Source organism: Hypomesus nipponensis, chromosome 28 (assembly GCF_054491055.1).
Source record: "Hypomesus nipponensis isolate SF chromosome 28, ASM5449105v1, whole genome shotgun sequence".
Taxonomy (NCBI): domain Eukaryota; kingdom Metazoa; phylum Chordata; class Actinopteri; order Osmeriformes; family Osmeridae; genus Hypomesus; species Hypomesus nipponensis.
The window spans coordinates 1,197,501-1,205,000 of record NC_140388.1 but is presented as its reverse complement, the minus strand read 5'-3'; the positions used below and the strand labels follow the sequence as shown (position 1 = coordinate 1,205,000).

Sequence of the window (7,500 nt, the reverse complement as noted above, 5' to 3'; positions counted from 1 at the left end):
GGGCGTTGCCAGGCTGGTATGGCCGTACGAAATAAGTTGACAACCATAGGCTACTTATCCATATACAGATTTAGCAATTGACAATGCAAGGTGGTCTCTCTCTCTCTCTCTCTCTCGTGTCAAAATCAAAACAGCTTCCAGCCCCTTTCATGAAGGACTACTTGTGCATATTGCAAGATTTCAGTTTCTAAGTGAATGAGCAAAAGAGTATACAGCACCTGGTATTCCCAGGCGGTCTCCCATCCAAGTACTAACCAGGCCCGACCCTGCTTAGCTTCCGAGATCAGACGAGATCTGGTGTTGCCAGGCTGGTACGGCCGTACGAAATAAGTTGACAACCATAGGCTACTTATCCCTATACAGATTTGGCAATTGACAATGCAAGGTGGTCTCTCTCTGTCTCTCTCTCTCTCTCTCTCGTGTCAAAATGAAAACAGCTTCCAGCCCCTTTCATGAAGGACTACTTGTGCATATTGCAAGATTTCAGTTTCTAAGTGAATGAGCAAAAGAGCATACAGCACCTGGTATTCCCAGGCGGTCTCCCATCCAAGTACTAACCAGGCCCGACCCTGCTTAGCTTCCGAGATCAGACGAGATCTGGCGTTGCCAGGCTGGTACGGCCGTACGAAATAAGTTGACAACCATAGGCTACTTATCCATATACAGATTTGGCAATTGACAATGCAAGGTGGTCTCTCTCTCTCTCTCTCTCTCTCTCTCGTGTCAAAATGAAAACAGCTTCCAGCCCCTTTCATGAAGGACTACTTGTGCATATTGCAAGATTTCAGTTTCTAAGTGAATGAGCAAAAGAGCATACAGCACCTGGTATTCCCAGGCGGTCTCCCATCCAAGTACTAACCAGGCCCGACCCTGCTTAGCTTCCGAGATCAGACGAGATCGGGCATTGCCAGGCTGGTATGGCCGTACGAAATAAGTTGACAACCATAGGCTACTTATCCATATACAGATTTAGCAATTGACAATGCAAGGTGGTCTCTCTCTCTCTCTCTCGTGTCAAAATGAAAACAGCTTCCAGCCCCTTTCATGAAGGACTACTTGTGCATATTGCAAGATTTCAGTTTCTAAGTGAATGAGCAAAAGAGTATACAGCACCTGGTATTCCCAGGCGGTCTCCCATCCAAGTACTAACCAGGCCCGACCCTGCTTAGCTTCCGAGATCAGACGAGATCTGGCGTTGCCAGGCTGGTACGGCCGTACGAAATAAGTTGACAACCATAGGCTACTTATCCATATACAGATTTGGCAATTGACAATGCAAGGTGGTCTCTCTCTCTCTCGTGTCAAAATGAAAACAGCTTCCAGCCCCTTTCATGAAGGACTACTTGTGCATATTGCAAGATTTCAGTTTCTAAGTGAATGAGCAAAAGAGTATACAGCACCTGGTATTCCCAGGCAGTCTCCCATCCAGGTACTAACCAGGCCCGACCCTGCTTAGCTTCCGAGATCAGACGAGATCTTTTTTTTTTTTTTTTTTTTTCTCTTTATTATAAAAATACATATACAATATTTGCTTACACTTCAGCTGACATTACATATATATAGCACCGGTCAAAACATCATGTACAAATTACAACATTGATCACATGTTAAATTCCTACTTTTACAATCTCTCAATCCAACCATGAACCGAAAATGAAATGAAAGAAAACCTCAAAACCTAAACACCAAGCCCCCCCCCTCTTCTTTCTCTATAAATCTACAATCCTTCAAAAATACCTTCTCAAAGTCCCCATGTTCATACTTATACATCAGTCCCACATCCTTTTTTAACATCCCCACAAATATGTCCCACACTTTTACCCTCTTAGCCTCAAAACGCGCCAAGTTCCGCCTTAAGTACACTGCATATCTTGCATGGGACAACACATAGTTCAATAACTCTATATTTAAACCCTTCACTCTATCCCACACTCCAAACAATACTAAACACCTCCAATCAAACCTTCCTATCCAGTCCACTCCCCAGTTTGACGCCAACAATAGCTTAAGCCTTACATAAAACCCAGACACAGAGTTGCATTCAAACATCATGTGCATCAGGTTTTCATCCTCCTCTTCACACACATCACACACCCGTGACACTGACCTGTCTATCTGATGAATCACCACCTTAGTGTAAATCCTGTTGTGCCTAAGCATAAAATCAAAATGTGTACATTCAAGACTATTAAGTTTCACCATTAAATTACCCCACAAACATTCCATATCCAACCCCGGAAACACACACCTCCACACCTTCTCCGAGGCAGGTACCCTAACCTTCCCAGCTAGCAGAGCCCAGTAAATATATTTTACCCTGGCAGAGGACAATGCCCGGCTAGACTCCCCCATCCCCACCCGTAAGTCAGGCAATGTTCCCACATTCCCCACACACACAGAACTATCCAGAATATCAACCCACTCCCTAGGGAAGCACTCCTTTAACCTCTCAAAGACCCCTAATACCGCCCCTCTGCCGATATCCCACTCCACTGCCCAGATAGTGTCCAGGATTGCCTGATCCGTCAGGAACCCTGGGATTACCTCATACCTAAAATCCCGAACCTTCATCATACCTGCCTTCATGAACACCTTACTCTCCAAAAGCCTTCCCCTTGATTTCAGCACAGGATTCAAAAACACCGGCATATTCAAAATCACCCCTGCTGATACACATGAATAGGTAATTTGTGGCAAAAACTCCCCCCAAGCCCTAAACACCTCCTTATAAAACTCAGGTGCACCTACATACATCCCTGGCTTCAGACACATTAACAGGCCATAATCCCCACAACCACTAACCTTATGTACCCAGTGGCGAAAAAACTCCATCCACCCATGACCCTGCTCCCCATACAAACATTTCTTAACTGTCTTGACCCGCATGGCTTTCAGTTTAACTTCAATGTCCATTAATCTCAACCCCCCCTTCAAATAATCTGCAATCAAAACATCATGAGCAATCTTAACCGCTCCCCCACCCCCACCCCACAAGAAGCCAGATACCATCCCCTTGATTTCCTTAACACCCACACAGGCACATCCAAAACACCTAAGACATAGACACATTTAGACATTAGCAAAGCATTCACCACCACCACTTTACCCCTCAATTTCAATCTCCTTTGTTTCCAGAAGTTCAAAGTGCTCTTGATCTTGTTAATCACCCCAGTCCACGTAATGTCTCTGGCTTCACATTCATTCACCCCAATATTCACCCCCAAAACCTTTACATAGTCCTTTACCGTTCTAAAAGGAACGTTACATGTGGAGATGTCCATTTCTTTTGCACACAACATTTCACTTTTTTCAACATTCACCCTTGCCCCAGATGCCTTCCCATATATATCAAAACATTTCATTAAACATTTCACACTGTCCACATCCATTACAGTACATGTTGTATCGTCAGCATAGTGATGCAGGACACTCACTCCTCCCCCTGGCATTTTCACACCACGGACACCACAATCACTTTTAACAAATGCTGCCAAGGGCTCCACTGAAATGCTGTAAAGCATTGCAGACAGTGGGCATCCCTGCCTTATAGACCTGCCCAGTGGAAAGGAGTCAGTCAGCACCCCGTTACACTTCACAGCACTTCGTGCTGCCCCATATAACAGCTCCACCCATCCTCTCAATCTAGGCCCAAAACCAAACCTTTCCATGGTTTCCAGTAGGAACCGGTGCTCCACTCTATCAAAAGCCTTGTTCAGATCCAGGCAGAGCACTACCCCTCCCACATCCTGCATATGCCTCACAACATCCCTGATAGTGCATATGGTGTCTGCAATATCCCTGCCCGGAACCCCATAAGCCTGAGTAGGTGCAATGATGCTTCCCATCACCTTTTTAAGTCTGTTGGCTAGTATCTTAGCCAACACCTTATGATCAATGTTCAGTAAAGAAATAGGCCTATGATTTTCAAGTTTCAAATGACTCCCCCTCCCTTTGTAAAGCACTGTTAAAACTCCTAAGGCCATTGACTCGGGCACCACCCTCCTCTCCTCCATGCACTCAAATACCCGCATCAACAGAGGGGCCAGGATCCCACTAAATGCTCTATAGAATTCAGCAGTAAGGCCATCTGAACCTGGACTTTTATTCAAATTCAGCCCAGATATTGCACCTGTGACCTCATCCCTCGTGATATCAGCATCACACATCCCCACATCCTCCACTGCCACCCTTGTCTTCACAGCTTCCAGCACACTCTCCATACACTCCTCCTTCACCCCACCCGAAGTATATAAACCTTCATAGAAAGATTGTACCGTGCTTAAAATACCCACCAGATCTGTAACTCTCTCCCCTTGGTCATCTATCAGCTCAGTAAAATAACTTTTCTCCTGCCTCCTCTTTTCTAACCCAAGAAAAAAACCTGTGCTCCTCTCCCCTTCCACCACGTACCTTGCTCTACTCCTCACCACTGCCCCTGTGCACCTATGCCTTTCCACAGCCCTCATCTCCTCCCTCACCCTCAAATACTCTGCAGTGTCATATCCAGCATCCGCCTCTATCATTTCCAACTCAAAGGCCATCTGTGACTTAAGAGCTTTCTCATCCCGCCTCCTCCTCTGACCAGCTTGCCTAGCAAAACTCATTGCTATCTGCTTAAACTTTACCTTCAACCCCTCCCACCACTCACACACATCATATTCATACATACTTTCAGACATGGCATCACGCACACACTCTTTCACTGCTACTCTAAACCCCTCATCCCTCAACAGACCAGCATTAAAGCACCACAATCCTCCCCCCTTCCCCTCCCGTACCTTCCCCAACCTGAAAGACAGAGCATCATGGTCGCTAAAGAATGCGTCCCTGTACTCCATCCCTCCCAGCAGGTGTACACATGCGTCATGCGCTAGACACAGATCAATGCGTGACTGCTTCAGCTCCCCCATTACCCACTGCTGCCGGGAGAACACCCGCTCATCTGGGTGGCCCTCCCTCCACACATCCACCAAGCCCTTCCCCCTCATTATTCTTCGCAACACATCACGGGATGAGTCTGATACAAAGCATGCACTTCTTGAGGCATCCAACCTATCCATCTTTACATTAAAATCCCCTACAAAAATACAATTCCCCACACACAACCTTTCCAGAGACATAAACAGTGTCCGTCTATCAATTTCTATATTCGGAGCATACACATTATACAGTACATACTCCACACCCTGAAATTTAAACCCCACACCCACCACCCTCCCACCTGTGTCCGTGTACAATAAATGCACTCCAGACACCACACCCGGCCTGACCAAAATAGCCACACCACACACTCGTTCGTCCCCATTACTCACAAATATTTGTCCATGCCATCTCTGTCGAACATCTCCCATACACTGCTCGGTCCAATGAGTTTCCTGTAGGCACAAAATGTCCGCTGGGAAAGCTTCAACCACAAGCTCAAATTTTTCCATGCTTCTAAGCCCATTCGTGTTGATTGAAACAACATTAACCATGTTGAACAAAACAAAAAAAATGTCACAACCACCCATTATCTTTCAGAGCTTTTGTCTTTCCTCTGTTTCTTTTTCCGGGCCGGCAATGGCTTTTTTGCCCCCACCTGCTCTCCATTGCCACTCCCCAGTACTCCATTTGAGGACCCTTCTCCTGCCGGTTCCTCTTGTGAACCCTTCCGTTTGTCACCTCCCACAGGATTCGCTCCTCCAAAGATCATCTTCCCAGCAGCTGCAGACACCCCAGGACGTGTCACCGTTCCTTTTCTCCGCTCCTCTTCATCCGTTTTATCTGGCTCCTCCTCGGTCGCAAGAAGCACATTATCCAGACTGGCACCGATCTCATCCCCCTCCACTCCGGTCTCCTGCCCGGATTCAGGCTCCATATGCTCCTCTTCCGCATCGTCGTCCTCCAACGCCTCCTCACTGCCACTTTCCTCCACCTCAGTCTCCTCCACCACTCCTGTTCCGTCTTCCCTCGGGCGGGTAGCACCAGCCGTTCCACCCGCCTGGGAGCAGACACACTGCCCGTCATTCCTCCCGCATCCAGTACAGCCACGATCTCCCCCACTTTCACATTCCCTTGCATAGTGCCCCTGTCTCCCACACTTGTAACACACAAAGTCAGGACAGTCCCGCAACACATGACCAGGCTGTATACACAGCCTGCACACTTTGACCTGACGGTCATGAATCACTCGAAAGTACTCCATGCCTTCCATTGTTTCAAATCTAGTTGAGTACGGCAGAGATCTCACAGTGTCATTAAACTTGACCTTCAGGAAGCGTGTTCCATCCGCAATCCTTGTCCCCGGCCAGAAACGCCTCTTCACTGGTGAAGCTGCCTCCACACCCCATGCAGTAAGCCGCTCCACAATCGCTCCATCAGAAATGTACACCGGCAGATTCAGGAACGAAACCACCATCTCATCCATCGACAGATCCTTTGCCATAATATTACATCCCCGTATTTTAAAGCCATCCACCAATTTCTCCTTCCCTCTTAAGCTCGACATGGTAACTTCATACCTCTTGGGGTCCTTGAAGCGGCAGCCACACACCAGTCCACAAACTTCCTTTATTCCTCTCAACAGCTCCATCATCGTAATCCGTTCCTCACCAGCAATCTCCACAGCTACAGTCAAATCCTTTTCAAATTTCAGATCCGCTCCTCCACCAGCAAAATCCTCCTCCTGTTGTTTGCTCACCGCCTCCTTCACCATTGTATTTTCCATCTTCTTACAAAAGTCCCCCAATCAGCAAAAGCTGTTGGGGGATTAAGTGCTTCAGTGAACACTGCTTTCAATTCCAAAACACAAGGAACCACCAGATGAGAAAATGTAGCAAACAGAAGAAAAAAAACTCTCCAAACAAACACTGAGTCCACCTGCTCTCTGTCCAACACTTCCTGGATTCACTTCCTGAAAGGGGCGTTGCCAGGCTGGTTTGGCCGTACGAAATAAGTTGACAACCATAGGCTACTTATCCCTATACAGATTTGGCAATTGACAATGCAAGGTGGTCTCTCTCTGTCTCTCTCTCTCTCTCTCTCTCGTGTCAAAATGAAAACAGCTTCCAGCCCCTTTCATGAAGGACTACTTGTGCATATTGCAAGATTTCAGTTTCTAAGTGAATGAGCAAAAGAGCATACAGCACCTGGTATTCCCAGGCGGTCTCCCATCCAAGTACTAACCAGGCCCGACCCTGCTTAGCTTCCGAGATCAGACGAGATCGGGCGTTGCCAGGCTGGTATGGCCGTACGAAATAAGTTGACAACCGTAGGCTGCTTATCCATATACAGATTTGGCAATTGACAATGCAAGGTGGTCTCTCTCTCTCTCTCTCTCTCTCTCTCTCGTGTCAAAATGAAAACAGCTTCCAGCCCCTTTCATGAAGGACTACTTGTGCATATTGCAAGATTTCAGTTTCTAAGTGAATGAGCAAAAGAGCATACAGCACCTGGTATTCCCAGGCGGTCTCCCATCCAAGTACTAACCAGGCCCGACCCTGCTTAGCTTCCGAGATCAGG

General features: G+C 47.1%; 3 non-coding genes and 4 pseudogenes across 3 annotated transcripts in view; all 7 read right to left on the bottom strand.

The window, feature by feature from the left end:
- The window catches only part of LOC146219288 (5S ribosomal RNA), a 119-nt gene extending 89 nt beyond the window's left edge, over nt 1–30 (bottom strand). Inside the window, exon 1 of the ribosomal RNA XR_014752466.1 lies at nt 1–30. This exon is cut by the window's left edge and continues 89 nt beyond it. This is a non-coding gene — a ribosomal RNA (5S ribosomal RNA).
- A 176-nt stretch (nt 31–206) lies between these two features.
- Nucleotides 207–325, bottom strand: LOC146219287 (5S ribosomal RNA; annotated as a pseudogene).
- Nucleotides 326–509: 184 nt separating this feature from the next.
- On the bottom strand, nt 510–628 carry LOC146219286 (5S ribosomal RNA; annotated as a pseudogene).
- Nucleotides 629–810: 182 nt separating this feature from the next.
- LOC146219285 (5S ribosomal RNA) lies at nt 811–929 on the bottom strand. The gene has a single exon (XR_014752387.1). It is a non-coding gene; the product is annotated as a 5S ribosomal RNA (ribosomal RNA).
- Nucleotides 930–1,101: 172 nt separating this feature from the next.
- Nucleotides 1,102–1,220, bottom strand: LOC146219284 (5S ribosomal RNA; annotated as a pseudogene).
- Nucleotides 1,221–7,115: 5,895 nt separating this feature from the next.
- On the bottom strand, nt 7,116–7,234 carry LOC146219283 (5S ribosomal RNA). Its single transcript, XR_014751889.1, has one exon. It is a non-coding gene; the product is annotated as a 5S ribosomal RNA (ribosomal RNA).
- Nucleotides 7,235–7,418: 184 nt separating this feature from the next.
- LOC146219282 (5S ribosomal RNA) overlaps nt 7,419–7,500 on the bottom strand; it is a 109-nt pseudogene continuing 27 nt past the window's right edge.